Genomic DNA, 16,346 nt, shown 5'->3' with positions numbered 1-16,346 from the left:
TTAAGCTATGGTATTTGAACTAATAGGGATGATATTAATTGAGGGTAAAAATGAGGGAATAAGCAAACAGAATAGATCTAAAATATAATGAGTATTATTTAAAGTTTTGCTTACTGTTATATATATATATGTTTTTTTTTTTTCCTCTTTTACTCACGTGCATGCCTGTACATGTCTTAGCCTGTAGGAGAACCAAGCAATTTTGATTAAAAGAGACTCCAGTAATCACCACTGGCAAAGTTCCTATGGTGGGGAAGGGATGGTCAATGAACTAAATTCATTTGCTCAAGGCCACCCAGCAGAAAATGACAGGGCAGGAGTGTGAAATTCTGGACATGCACTCTTGTGCTCTGCTGGCAAAATCATTTTATTTCACATTGTTTACCCTGAGATTCAACCCCTGGACAACTCAAACATCTGATAATTTATCTTTTCTTAGAAAAACATACATTTTATTAAGAATTTTAAAAAATTAGCATAGAATTGCACCTCACTTAACTTTTTAACATTAATCTATCGTTCATGATCTCATTTAAAATTTTGCGTATGTTTCCCATAGTTTTTTTGAGTTGTTTGGCCCCAAGGCTTGTAATATATTCTAATATCCTCAAATTCATTTTATCTTTCTTCACCTTATTTTCTTTTGTCTACTTTAGCCTTTTTCTTAATGTTTATTTCATTTATTTTTATCTTTTTTTTTTAAGATGAAGAAAGCATTTCAGGGGATTCATTTGCTGCTGACTACAACGTTGATCATCTCCTATATGTTGAAATAAGCATGTTTTCATTGTTACTTTCTAAATAACCTACATTTGGAGTTTTGGTTGCTTCTGATTCAATTCTTCTACAGGACTGAATTGAAGAGAAACAAAAGCAGTTAATGGTTAGAAATATGGGCTATATAATTTATGCTTTATGTAATTTTTCTGAGATGTTCTTTACGGACCAATATTTATTCAGGTACTTGTATTTATAAAGACATTTTGAAAAGTTGAAATTACTTACAAAATGTGCATCTTTATAAATGTACTATTTTATTGTTAATATTACTTTGCATTTTTCAACATTATAATATTCTGCGTTTAAAGCTCACTAAATCATGTTTTAAAAGAAATTAACCTGCTTTAATCAATTTACTGCATTTTATACTGTAGCTCTTAGTTTTATAATAATTTTGTCCTCTCCTGCTTTCTTTTCAGTAGTATTTATGTAATAAATAATTTACCACCATTTAATTAATTAATTAGTTAATTATTTGAGACAGAGTCTCACTCTGCTGCCCAGGCTGGAGTGCAGTGGTGCCATGTTGGCTCACCACAACCTCCGTCTCCCGGGTTCAAGTGACTCTCCTGCCTCAGCCTCCCAAGTAGGTGGGACTACAGACACTCGCCACCTTGCCTGGCTAATTTTTGTATTTTTAGCAGAGACAGGGTTTCACTTTTTTGGCCAGGCTGGTCTCCAACTCCTGACCCAGTGATCCACCCGCCTCGGCCTCCCAAAGTGCTGAGGTTACAGGTGTGAGCTACCGCGCCTGGTCCATCATTTTATTTTTAACACTTTAGTGTCCTTTTGAATTATGCAACCAGCAGACATCTGCAAAGCAGGACATTGCTATCTAGCAGTGCTTTATTTTATCTTATCTAATAATTTAAAAGTTCAAAATTTTGCTATTACATTTTCCCCAACTCTTATAACCTATGTATTTCTAATTTTCCAATCCAATCTTTTAGAACCCATTTATACCTAGAAAGAAAGCATTTCTATCCCCAAAACCTCCTACTTACACTTTTTTAGTTTTTTGTAATGCTAACGCATTTTAATTTTTTTTTCTTTGAGTGGCGAGGTTAAAACCTGATTAGTAATGGCTCAAATCTCAAACAAATGTTTTGCTTGGCACCCTCCAGTGCTTTTGTTACTAGTTGAATTATCTCTGTATATTTAAAAATTGCAATGTTGTAAACGAATATGTAGATTTCTGGCTTTTCTTGAAATTTGTTGATCTGGCCCACATTGCAAGGTAATGAAGTGTTGGAGTCCAGTAGCTTCCGCCCTCCTTGAATAGTATATTCAGTCATGCGTCACTAAACTGTGGGTATACATCCTGCGGAAAGTGTGGTTAGGCAATTCCACTGTTGTGCAAACATCACAGAGTCTACTTATGCAAACCAACATGGAATAGCCTACACACACTCAGGTTGTATGGTATAGCCTATTCCTCCTAGTCTAAAAACCTGTACAGTGTGTTACTATACTGAATACCGTAGGCAATTGTAACACGACAGTAAGTATTTGTGTATTTAAACACAGCAGGCCGGGCCTGGTGGCTCACACCTGTAATCCTAGCATTTTGGGGGGCCGAGGCGGGCGGATCACGAGGTCGGGAGATCCAGAGCATCCTGGCTAACACGGTGAAACCCCGTCTCTACTAAAAATACAAAAAATTAGCCAGGCATGGTGGCGGGCACCTGTAGTCCCAGCTACTCAGGAGGCTGAGGTAGGAGAATGGCGTGAACCCGGGAGGCGGAGCTTGCAGTGAGCCCAGATTGCGCCACAGCACTCCAGGCTGGTGACAGAGCGAGATTCCGTCTCAAAAACAAAAACAAAAACAAAAACAAAAAGCAAAGGTACAGTAAAAATATGGAATCTTACACGTCCATATCTTACGGGTCCACTGTCATACGTGGTCCATCATTGACCTAAAGGTTGTTACGCTGTGCGTAACTGAATTTGCTCTCTAGTACAGAGTCCTCCCCACCACTCCCTATTCATTAAACCTGGCCCTCTTTATATATCTGCCTTATTTCCCAGGCCCTGTGATCACTTGAAATTGTGATCATTAATCTAGAGACTTTCACCTATATTATTATTATTTATATGATATATGTTATTTTTAGATAAAGTTTCATGATTTCCTACATATTTACACGTCATTGAACTAATTTAACATTTACTGTAAGTCTTATTACATGATGAACTATCTTTTAAAAATTATGTTTGATCAATTTTTAGCTGTTAAAATAGTTTTCTATTAATTTTTGTAAGCTACATATGTTAGCGTAATCTCTTTTGAGCTCTTGCATATTTGTAAATATCTTCTTTTTCTTGTGGGCTGTACACATAACAACCGCTTGGTAGGATATCCAAGTTGTGGGTTTTTTTCGTTTGTTTTACCATTTGAAAGAAGTGTTACCTGATTTTTATTAAATTTAAAAATGTTTGGGTGACTTTAGTATATTTTCTTTATCATTCTAACTTCATTTTTTCTTTTGGGTATGCTAAGATATAAGTCTCTATAATTTTTATGCTCAAAGATTATTGAGCGTTTTTGATCTATAGGTTGGTCATTTATTTAGCATAGGAACTTTTTCTTTCATAAATCTTTCATTATTCCTTCTGTTTTAGACATTGTGGTTTCTTTCACAGTAACCTCTACTATTGTCTGGTTGTATTCTTATTGCATGTCTTTCAAAATTATATATTCTTATGTAATGTTTTCCTTTCTTTACACCAATTTTCCTCTGCGTTATTAGGAAATTTATCTAGCTGGTTCTCTAAATTAGGATTTTATTTTTATTCTTGGTCAATTTTAATTTTTATCGCCTCTAATATATATTTTATTATTGCTATTATGATTTTTCTTCACTAACTCATCTTATTTTAAAAATTATTTTCTTCAGCCTAAAAAAGGTGGTATAATCAATATACCAAAAATTGCACCTCATTAAGGTATACAATGGACATACCTGTAACACAAGTAACTATCACCACAAAGTAATACACATATCTACCACCTTCAAAAGTTTCCTTGCATTCTCTTTTTTGCAGTAAAAACACTTAACATGAGATCTACAGTCTTAACAAAATTTTAAGTGGGCTATACCTTACTGTTAACTGTGGGCGCTATGTTGTAACAGCAGATCTTTGAGACTCATTCATCTTGTAGAATGGTAACTTTATTCCTCTTGAACAACCATTCCTCATCGCCACCTCTCTCATGCCCTGGTAATCACCATTCTGTTGTCTACTTCTATATAGCAATATTTTCAATGTCACATATAAGAGGAAACAAGCAGTATGTGTTCTTCTGTGGCTGACATTGCACTTAGCATTGTGTCTTCCAGGTCCATTCGTGTTGTCACCAATGGTAGGATTTTCTTCTCTTTTTTAGGGCTGAATAATATTCCATTGAATGTACTTACCACATTTAAAAAAACTACTCATATGTCTTTGGACATTTGGGTTGTTTGACATCTTGGCTATTATGAATACCTGCTGCCATGGACATGAGAGTGCTGCTATGTCTTCAGGTTCCTAAGTTCAATTATTTCAGATGTATACCAAGAAGTGGAATTGTTGGATCATATGGTAATTCTATGTTTAAATTTTTAAGGAACCTCCATACTCTTTTCCATGGTGGCTGCATCATTTCAGATTCTCACTAACAGTGTACAAGAATTTCCTTTTCTCCACATCATCATCAACACTTGTTATTTGTGTCTGTATTTATGTGGGTATGTGTGTTTTGATAGTGTCCATCCTAATAGGTGAAAGGTAATATCTCATTGTGGTTTCAATTTGCATTTCCCTGGTGATTAGTAATGTTAAACATTTTTATTTTTGTTTTAAATTGTTTAAAATTTTACTTTAAGTTCCGGAATACGTGTGCAGAATGTGCAGATTTGTTACATAGGAATACGTGTGTCATGGTGGTTTGCTGCACCTATTAACCCTTCCTCTAGGCTCTCTCCCCTTGCCCCCCACCCCACAACAGGTGATGGTGTGTGTTGTTCCCCTACCTGTGTCCATGTGTTCTCATTGTTCAACTCCCATTTATGAGCGAGAACTTGTGGTGTTTGGTTTTCTCTTCCTAGGTTACTTTGCTGAAGATAAGAGCTTTCAGCTTCATCCATGTCACTACAAAGGACATAATCTCATTCCTTTTTATGGCTGCATAGTATTCCGTGGTGTATATGTGCCACATTTTCTTTATCCAGTCTATCATTTATGGGCATTTGGGTTGGTTCCATGTCTTTGCTATTGTAAATAGTGCTGCAATAAACATACGAGTGCATATGTCTTTATAGTAGAATGATTTATATTCCTTTGGGCATATACCCAATAATGGGATTTCTGGGTCAAATGGTATTTCTGGTTCTAGGTCCCTGAGGAATCGCCACACTGTCTTCCACAACGGTTGAACTAATTTACATTCCCACCAACAGTGTAACAGGGTTCCTATTTCTTCACAGCCTCACAAGCATCTATTGTTTCTTGACTTTTTAATAATCACCACTCTGAATGGCGTGATATGCAGTTTCTACATAGTGTCATTGGTCTTTATATTGTGGTGTGTTTTTACAGTGGCTGGTACTGGTTTTTCTTTTCCATATTTAGTGCTTCCTTCAAGAGCTCTTTTAAGGCAGGCCAGGTGGAGATAAAATCCCTCAGCCTTTGCTTGTCTGGAAAGGATTTTATTTTTCCTTCCCTTATGAAGCTTAGTTTTGCTGGATATGAAAAATTCTTTTCTATAAGAATGTTAAATATTGGCACCCACTCTCGTCTGACTTGTAGGGTTTCTGCTGAGAGGTCCGCTATTAGTCTGATGGGCTTCCCTTTGTAGGTGACCTGGCCTTTCTCTCTGGCTGCCCTTAACATATTTTCCTTCATTTCAACCTTGGAGAATCTGATGATTATGTTTCTTGGGGTTGATCTTCTCATGGAAAATCTTAGTGGTGTTCTCTGTATTTCCTGAATTTTAATGTTGGCCTGCCTTGCTAGGTTGGGGAACTTGTGGATAATATCCTGAAGTGTGTTTTCCAGCTTTTTTCCATTCTCCTCTTCTCCTTCGGGTACTCTCATCAATCGTAGGTTTGATCTTTTTATGCAGTCCCATATTTCTCAGAGGCTTTGTTTGTTGCTTTTCATTATTTTTTCTCTATTCTTGTCTGCATGCCTTATTTCAGCTAGGTGGTCTTTAAACTCTGATATCCTTTCTTCCTCTTGGTTGATTCCACTATTGCTACTTGTGTATGCTTCACAAAGTTCTCATGCTGTGTTTTTCAGCTCCTTCAGGTCATTTATGTTTCTCTCTAAACTGGCTATTCTAGTTATGCGCTCCTCTAACATTTTATCAAGGTTCTTAGCTTATTTGCACTGGATCAGAACATGCTCCTTTAGCTCAGCCAGTTCGTTATTACCCATCTTCTGAAGCTTACTTCTGTCAATTCGTCCATTTCATCCTCATCCAGATCTGCACCCTTGCTGGAGGGGCATTGCATTCATTTTGAGAAGAGGCACTCTGGCCTTTGGGGTTTTCAGCATTTTTTTGTTGATTCTTTCTCATCTTTATGAGTTGTCTAGTTTAGATCTTTGAGGCTGCTGATACTTGGATGGGGTTTTTGTGGGGACTTTGTTATTAGTGCTGTGAACATCTCTTCATTTTCTTGACCATTTGTATGTTTTCATTGCAGAAGTATATATTTAAGTGTCTTTCCCATTTTTAATAGGGTGATTTCATTTTCTTTTGCTTTCGAGTTGTGGGAGTTCATGATATCTTTTGGATATTAATCCCTTACTACATATATGGTTTCCAAATATTATCTCCCATTCTGGAAGTTGCATTTTCACTCTGTTGATTGTTTTCTTTGCTGTGCAGAAGGTGTTTATTTTGATATAGTCTCATTTGTCTATTTTTTATTTTGTTGTCTGTGCTTTTGATGTCTATCCAAGAAGTAATTTCCAAGACCATCTCATAAAGCTACACTCCCACATGTTCTCTTCTAGGATTTTTACTATTTCAAATTTTATGTTTAAATCTTTAATACATGTTAACTTGGTTCCTGTGTGTGGTGTGAAATAAGGATTCACTTCTGTTCTTTGATGTGTATACACAGCTTTCTGAAAGCTTCTTATAGAAGAGGCTATCTTTTCCCCATTGTGTATTCTTGCCACCCTTGTAAGCAATCAGTTGATCATACATGCATAGGTTTATTTCTAGACTTTATTCTGTTCCATTAGTCCATATATCTATTTTATATCAGTACCATACTGGTTTCATTACTGTAGGTTTGTAATATGTTTTTAAATCAGAAAGTGTAATGCCTCTAGCCAATCTATCTCACTTTTAAAAACTTCAGACCTTTTAAAATATGAATCTTTTAAAGGCTTTTGCACTTGTTTTACATGAAATTCTTCTTAGTCTTTTTGAGTTTTTCTGCAAATGCCATACTTTTTGAACAATTATTCTGGCTGCTTGGTGGCTTGCACAAGTATTTAGTCTACAGAATGAGCTTTCCTTTTCCCTGTTCTGCAATGTTTTCTAAGACCCTTTATTTTTATTTTTATTTTTATTTTTTTTAATTCTTATTTGAAATAGTAGAGATGTCTCCAGGTCTGGTGTTTCTTATAAACAGGTCATGTTGACTGCCCCATCCTTAATTCACTGATATCATATAGATTTTTCTAGCACAACTAAATCAACTAAGTCATTGTACTATCTGATATTAGTATGCACAACTCCTAGCCCAATTCTGAATAAAATCTTATCTTTAGAATAAATATTAGATTGCAAAGCAATGGGATATATAAAAATTATAACCACTTTTTAAAAATTTATTAAGACTTTTCATACCATCTACAAATCTTAGCTTGGAGGGTTACATTTTCTAAAATGTCATAAAATCACTCCAATCTTTTTTTTAAACACATTGTATTCTCTTCCTGTTTACTTTCTTTCTTTAGGTTTTATTTTCCAAAAGGATGAAAGAAGTATGAGTGTGTGTGTGTTGAGGTGTTGGGGTGGAAGGTGGGATTAGATTTAGATTAAGAAAGAGGGGTGCTTTGGATCAATTGAATGCACCATCTGTTAAGTAGTGGGGTAACTGGTTTGTTTTCTTGTTGGTATGTATCTTGCGCAGCTGACCCAGTGGACAGAGATTAAAAGGAAGTTACCAGGTCTTTCCATTTTTCTTTCAGTGGGCAGGTTCTCCACACTTAGACCATCAATTGTACTTTTTGATTTAATCCAATCTGCTTTGTTGTATATAGAATCTCTTCTGAATTGACTTTCCTAGTTTTCATTTTGGGTTTTATCATTTTTCTGGCTTTCTTAGGCAGTGTGTAGGAAAGTTGTGTGAAATGGCCTTAGGGATAGCTATCCTGATATTTTCTAATTTGATGTTTTCTTTTATTATTTTAATTTGGAAAAGACACTTTTAACAAGCTTGACAACTTTGTTAATCATCCAAACTAGTAACAGGAAGGCCAATGAAAGGAGGTGTAGGGAGTTTGGCCAGGAGCAGACAGAGTGACAGTAATGAAAATTTTGATGTTACAGCAAGATAAATAATTATAAGTAGCAGTAGAAAACGTAAAAGCACATTGAAAATTATATCCAGAGATCTAAATAAGTTTTATAATCAATCTATCATTAAGAATATTTTAAATTCTATTAAAAATTATTTCAAATGTGATAATGTGACTAACAGTTTGGTTATAGACAGATAAACATTTGAAAATTCCTTTTTTAAGAAAATTAATTTTTAAAAAATGTTGTAGATACACAGTAGGTGTATCTATTTAAGGGGTACCTGAGATGTTTTGATACAGGCATGCAATGTGAAATAAGCACATCATGAAGAATGGGGTATCCATCCCCTTAAACATTTATCTTTTGAGTTACAAACAATCCAATTACATTCTTTAAGTTATTTCAAAATTTGATACTTCATGGGGCTTCATTTTATCGTCTAAAATATTCACAAAAGAATATCCAATTCCTGTATATTTTTTACTGTATTAGATATTATCACGTATATGTGTATATACATGAACTATCCATGCACACACACACGCACACATATATTTACACATATATATATACACATATTTGCCTTTGACTATTTCTTGTTGCACTTTAATTTAGAAGTAAATATGACTGGTATTAAGATCCATGAGTATAGGTAAAAACATGACACCCCACAACAAAATGGGGAAACATACGATAGGGTTTGTATTTGATATTTTCCTCTACCATCTGGAAAGTATGCTGAAATTTTTCTTTTTGGGATTTCCAGACAGTCTGACTATTCTGACATCTTTGTTCAAAAAAGATAAAAAGTTCCCTTAAAGCTATGTGGAGCTGTCTCGGCAGTTGCTGTAGTTTCCATCCACCTACTTTTTTGCTTCGTTGTTTGAGGCTATGTCCCAGTGACTCTGAAAGTTATAACCTGCCTTATTTCAACTTGCTTAACAAAAGCTTCCAGGGCATCTTGCTTTCATCTACACCATGCACATGGTCACATTTTTTAATGGAAAATCCAGGGCTGAACACTGCCATGGCATTCTTTTACCTCAGTACTTGGACGGCAATGCAGAGAATGGAATACCAAAGTTACAACATAATTGTGGAAAGCTTCATACAGAGTTTTGAACCGATGTCTATGAACCAATGTGATATCAACATCCAGATCAAAGTCTGTCTTAAGTCTCACATGGTCTGAAGAGATTTTCCACCAAGTACAATGAAAATCCATAATGGGAAGAATATATTTTTGCATTTGCAAGTTGTGTGTGTGTGAGAGAGAGACTTCATATATATGCATCTGTGTATATGTTTGAAGTGAGAGAGGAAGGGAAAGGGAGACAGAGATAGCGAGAGATGTGTGTCTGGATGGATTGAGAAGTGTCACCACAGCTTTGAAATAATAATTGGACAATTTAACAGTACATAGAATTTGCAAAGCACTGAGAAGTTTTGGCATTTGATATTAATTCAAGTTACAAATATGATCATCTATTCTGTTGAAATGTTTTAGCTATGTTGTCTCATAGTAAATTCTTAATACTGCATTCCAATGCTATGTAATGGTGGAACATCATTCTCAGCATCATTTGATGATGCTCCAGCTTTAAACTATTAATACTTTAGCCCACAGCATCCTTGAATCCAAGCTCAACATATGTGCTTAACATACAAATTTATTGATGGGTAGTATTTATTTAAAAATTATAATCTAAGATCCTAAATATTTCATGCCAGATTTTATAGTTATTTAGAAAAAAATGGGCAAGATTTTACCTGATGTCAAATATCTAAAAGCTCTGACTCTTTGTCAGGAATTCATTATCTTTAGAGAAGAGGTAGGCTCCAAATGAATAAATATAATCTAAACTATGTCAGGTTCAAAGAGGCTGTCAGAGTAGTTTTGTGTGAGGTAATTCCAAGATTCTGCCTAATTTATAACTTAATAAGTAAAGATAATCTTTCACCAGGAGTATGAGATGGAAGTTGAAGAACTGTATTTTGGAAAAATAATATGTACCCTCCATATTTCTTTTCCTTTTTCCTTGATTTACTTCAACAATAATGATATGATGTATTTATTGAGAATGATTTTTTTATAGCAATGCTTTAGAAATGAACTGGAAACCAACTTCTCAGAAAATTTGTCCCTATGACTACAATGCAGATGAGAAGTATGTGTGTATTTTGGTTCTTTGACTCTTGATTCGTTTCTCAAGTGTTCTTTGAAAAGCGATAAATTCACTTATATTTTCAGAGAGCAGCAAACCTTGGAATGAAATCATCATGGAAATAAAATAAAAAGCAAAAGAAGATGAGCCATCCTTAAGGGGATTCTGGAGGGGTCCTTTGGTAAAATAATTTTTTCAATATCCCATCATTACCAGCAATCTCACTCAATGGAAAATAATTGTAGTATCAAATTTTCTCAAGGAATGAAAACATCTCTAATATAGTGAACAGGTCATTCAGTCCACAGAGGTGGCATCGGAAAATGGCCCTTCTTTTCCTTTTGTGAGCTTCCCCTTTCCTAAATGGTAGTTTCTCAATCACAACACCTAGTTGCTTGCCACAGAAATGGAAATTGATCTCTGCTAACTAATCACTGATCCCATCTCACTGGCTTTGGTGATTGTCCAGTTTTGCCATATAATCCAGGCAGAGCCAATCAAGGCATTTTTGGGGGAAATTATATGTATACCAGGGGAGAAAGGATCTCCATTCCTCTGAGATTGCAAATACTAAGTATCACGTAAAGCTACAGCATTCCAGAGCTATTTTGGTTGTTCATGGACGGAATGTGGCTAAAAATAAATGATTTGAATGAAAAACAGAGGAGTGAGAGATTCTTAATGACATTCTTCACAATTCTGGATCTAGTTGTGACTAAAGGTTATACAATTACTTTGATTTCCTAATTAAAGCAGCCAATAAATTATCCTTTTGCTTAAAAAGAAAACACTGATTTTTCCACTTAAAAAGAAACCACTGTTTACCAATATAGATATTTTATTCCAAATTTCTAGCTACATGCTGGCTCAGATTCAAAGAGTATAGATTATTGGAAAGATAAAAAGAATCAGAGGGAGTTTATTTTGGAGCATACATTATTGTCAGGGAGCATATTTCTAAGAGGTCATTGAATTGGGAAGATTTAAAGAGACCAGGGTAAGGCCGGGCGGGGTGGCTCACGCCTGTAATCCTAGCACTTTGGGAGGCCGAGGTGGGCAGATCACGAGGTCAGGAGATTGAGACCATCCTGGCTGAAATGGTGAAACCCCCTCTCTACTAAAAATACAAAAAAAAAAAAAAAAAAAAAATTAGCCAGGCGTGGTGGCGGGCGCCTGTAGTCCCAGCTACTCTGGAGGCTGAGACAGGAGAACGGCGGGAACCCCGGAGGCGGAGCTTGCAGTGAGCCTAGATCGCGCCACTGCACTCCAGCCTAGGCGACAGAGCGAGACTCCGTCTCAAAAAAAAATAATAATAATAAAATAAAAAAAGAGACCAGGGTAGAATGTAGAGACACTAATTGGATTTGGGGTGCGAGAAGGCAAAGGAGATGTGAAGAAAGAGTGAACGGCATGAAAATCAATCATTGCTATTACTAATATGTTGCTAGTAAGAGCTCCAAGGAAATTCTGTTCAGCTTTCACTACATTTTAGATACTTCTCAAATAGTAAATAATGAGTCTTCAGAGCTTGTTCACTTACATTTCTAAACTTTGGATTTTGGCAATAGAAAAATCAGGAGTTAAAGGAATCTGGGCTATAACACTGTACTCCAGAATTTTTGTTGTTTTATCTTCTCTTTCAAACTTAAACCGTGTTGACAAAGTAATTGGGTAAACTCCATTGGCTTTCCTGTTTAATAAAACGGAGGCTGTAGTGTTGCAATCAAGCCATACTAATAGGTTTCTTACATTTGAAGGTATATTTAAATGATAAAAATCCTTTAACAGAAGGTATTGTCTGTACTTTCTACATACTTTACATATAACCTAATTTTAGCAATGAGGGGATTTAATGTTACATTCATACAAATAGTCACCTTTATCATATAATAAATATTCTGAAGTCAATTTTAAATTGGTGGCGTCAGCTAAAGATAAACTACTTAGTTTCTTCTGCCCAAAATAATTTGGAGAAAATTATAATAGTTTTTTCTGTAATTATAATAAATTCAAATTAAAGGTTGTAGTTGTCCAAAATTGACCCTTTGTCACTATGCTCTATGTGTGGTGTCTCTAACTGGCTAGATGTTGAGCAGAATACATAACTTAGAGTACTGACAAATGGTCTAACCAAAGTAAGGGCTGAGATTTCATAGGGAGTATTAACATTTATGGGAAAACTGACTGTGAGGGAGTGGAAGATAATTAAACCAGGGCTAATAGCAACAGACTTGAATTTCAGAGGGCCACCTGGATATCTTGTTCTCAGTCACTTTCTCTCATGTTTCATTTTCCTCATTTGAACAGGTCAACAGTCATTAAAATTTTTCATAACATCTGAAGCAAATCATTGCATTCATTTCTTTGTAAGGTTTAAAAATCCACATATTTTATTGTTAGCATTCAAAACATTTACTTTTGTTAAAAAAGTAAAAAAAAAGGTGAAAACCTTTTTTTTCTTTTTCTTGATTTTTTATAAAGTTGAAATAGTCTGGGAATCATTAAGTGCCAAATGCTTTCATCAGGCCCATAAACAATGGAAGATTCCATAGAAAATGCAGTTACTTCTTGGGAAGTTTCAACAAAACACATTTTCACTCATTTAAAGCTCAGGAAAATAAATCTTGAGGTCCTTTATGAAAGGTACACTTTAGACCCTAACGAAGCTGACACAGTACTGGATTTCACAGAAAAGGATTACAAAAGCTGTGTTACAGGCTCAGTAAATTCTGGAGGTTGTTGGAAGAGTTGACATGCATCTCAGTATTTGAGCAATTCCTTTTTGTCTCACTATCTTTGACCTAGGAGGTTAGATAAAATATGAGAACAGAAAATAAGCTTTTAAGAAACTATCTAGTTTTAATCAAAGAGAAGAACCATTGAGGTCAGGTTATTATCCAAGATAAAGGCCAAACTGTTATACCCTCGTTTCTCAATATCTTACAACTGTAGACTTATTTTTCTTTCCCTAAAACATATTTCTATCATATATTTATATTTGTGACATTTTCTATAATGCGATAATTCCTTGGGTTTTAATATGCAAACTAATACTCTTTTAAAAATTACCTGATATGTATAACTTAATTATTGGTACAATTAAGCAGTAACTGTAAAATTAGTGAGTAAATACCATTAAACCAGTTATTACAAGTATATATGCTAATATGACAGACAGCAGAGAACTGTACCCTGAAAATGGACTCTCCTCAACATTCCCTTCTAGCTACTTGAAAAAGGAAGGTCTACTGAATCCCTACTAGTAGACTCCATTGATCTCCATTGATTCACAAGTATAATAATGTGAAACTAATGAAAACATGATGGCATGCAGCACAGATGGAAGGCTAGTAATTTTCACAGTATTATAGTCCAAATCCACCTGTCTCAAAACAACTTGTTAAAGTGTTAGATCTCTTGTCATCATTTCAAACCACTTAATTTGATGTCTCTAGTAGTGTGTGCCAGGAATCTGCACTTAACAAGTTGCCTCATATCATTCTGATCATTTTTAAGGCTTAAAAGCTACTGCTATGTGTTGGGATGGGTGATCAAGTTTGGCTGGAACTTGCCATGTTTTTAAGCTGAGGAGCGAGTGGATCAGAGAGCAGCTGACCTCACAGAGCCATGGTTCAGTGACTCATTCAGACATGTCCTTGAGTAGTTGTTCTGGATTTCCTCGATGGTAGCAAGGTGAACTCATGAGGTACTGGTCCAGAAAAGAACACTAGTGACTATGCCCATTGTCACTGCTCAGAAGTGTTCTGGAATCTTGTTTCCCGCCCTGAAATAAGTTGATGGCAGTTATGGCATGGGCTGATCTACCCAGTCAGCAAGGCCAGATTGCAGAGAAACTCAGAGTCTAGGAAAATGAATGTCTAGTAACATTCCTCAAATAGTCCTACCAGAAGACACAAAGATGATGCATCCGGATGAAGAATATATCACTGAGATTAATGGCCCTGGGTTGCAGCCAAAAGCATCTCAGAGGTTAGTTGAGGACAAAAAGAAATGTGTCTTTCAATCCATCTCCAGCAGACTAGACTCTTGAAGCAAGAAGTGTTCACAGAAGTGATAGGGCATTGAACTAATGCTTGAATTTAATTTAGCCTGTAGCTATTTATTAAATATGTCTAGCCTCTCTCAGGCAAAGAATTGGTGTCAAGGGCAATGAAAGTTAAAGTCAAATTAATCAAAACGCAAGTGAAGAAATTTCACCAAATATATATGGCATTGTGTGTTGGGTGGGGAGCAGAGGGGCAGAGGTCTCAGGGGAATTTGGGCTTGTAGAGGGAGTAGAGGTTGGCAAAAGAGTCCCTACCTTGTAAGATAGGTCTCTTCTAATAATTTGCCAGAACTTGAAACTGTGTATTGGAATAACTTTCATACTTGAGAATCTACTGCAGGTAAACTGGTCATTGCTTGACTTTATTATTACTAATTTTTATGGTATATATCTACTTCACTGGTTGATGATTCCATTCTTGGCTGTAGAGAGATTTGGTTCTGCTTTTCTAATGTGTCAACCGCAGATGAAGTGCTTGCCAAATATTTAATAATGGGTTATAAAGTCATTTATGTTGGAGATTATTACTGCCACAGTCTAGGAAATGGAAATTCAATGAAATACAAATGACTCTACTGTCTCAATACAATGCCAGACTTGAATGAGATAATTTATGAACAAGAAAATGGCTATATTAAAAAGCATTATTAGATGAGAATGATGTCCACACAGTAGCTGACACACACTCTGCAATATCAATAAGAAGGAATTTTTCCACTAAACGGGATTTGTAACTGGACCTGCGTCTGGAGTTTGTTGTATTAAGTAAAGACAATAAATATTTCCTGCCTCCTTCCTTCCATCCTTCCCCTTCCTTCCTTCCCATCTTTTTTTCCTAACCCCCTTCCTTTCTTTCTTCTTGAATCCTAGTTTTCTTGTAGATGACTCTGTTTTATGGTTCTAAATGTGGTGGGAGATAAGAAAGCATTGCAACAGGAGTCCAGGGACCAGGTGTCTTTTGGCTAAAAATCACCTGTATGATGGGATTGAGTAATCTAATCTCTTCAGGCTTGAGTCGATTTACTCATAAGAGGAGCAAGATTTGAATGACTATTCCATGAAATTAAACAAGAACTTGCTGAGTAGTGGGATGAAAAATGGAAAAGGCAGAGGGCTTGTTTCAAGGAAGCTTCTGTTTGTTAGAAGAGGTGAAACTAAAAATAAATGTAGCTCACATGTCTCTTGAGGCCATCCTATCTTTTGGAAGTGAAATTAAATGGATTCGACAGCCTTATATATTATCCCATGAAAAATATCTTGCCTTGCATATTTTTGAAAATTCCTGGAAGTTATATGTCAACATTGTCAGTTTTGGCTTAAGCGTTGGGTGTTTCTATTCCCACTGAACACTTGATTTAACTTAAATATAATTTTCTGTGTCTATTATCTTTCATCTGTACTAGGCCTAGACATAGAACTCAACCCGCTTCTTCTGAGAGAGGCAGCAGGGCATAGAGGTTGTTTGATGACAGTCTTTGTGCTTAGGATTGAATTCTCACTCTGACAGTACCTGTATAAGCTGGGCAAGCAGTCTATCCTCAGTTTACTCCCTTGTAAAATGGCCTAAAAATTGTTCTTATTCATACAGTGTTTTGTGAAAGCAAATGTGATCATTTAGACAAATACCTTCCATAAAGTGTGGTATAACGTAAATATTCAATACACTGTTATCATTTTTTAAAGTCACATATACTGGTACTTGTGCATATAGCATATGCCCTAGAGGCCTAAGAGTGCTGAGGACAGTTTATTGCATTGCAGCAACATAAACCATTGACCATTAGATAGAATTGTTTGCTAAGAGCAC

The 16,346-nt window shown here is 35.7% G+C and overlaps 1 long non-coding RNA gene across 1 annotated transcript in view; it reads right to left on the bottom strand.

The window, feature by feature from the left end:
* The window catches only part of LOC107974455 (uncharacterized), a 35,923-nt gene extending 21,739 nt beyond the window's left edge, over window positions 1-14,184 (bottom strand). The window contains exon 1 of the long non-coding RNA XR_010156734.1: window positions 14,046-14,184. This is a non-coding gene — a long non-coding RNA (uncharacterized LOC107974455). The remainder of the gene's footprint in view (window positions 1-14,045) is intronic.
* Between the last annotated feature and the right edge of the window lie 2,162 nt (window positions 14,185-16,346).

This window comes from Pan troglodytes, chromosome 3 (genome assembly GCF_028858775.2).
Source record: "Pan troglodytes isolate AG18354 chromosome 3, NHGRI_mPanTro3-v2.0_pri, whole genome shotgun sequence".
NCBI classification, from domain to species: Eukaryota; Metazoa; Chordata; class Mammalia; order Primates; family Hominidae; genus Pan; species Pan troglodytes.
Note: the sequence above shows the minus strand (reverse complement) of the source record. Positions and strands in the feature narration are given on the sequence as shown.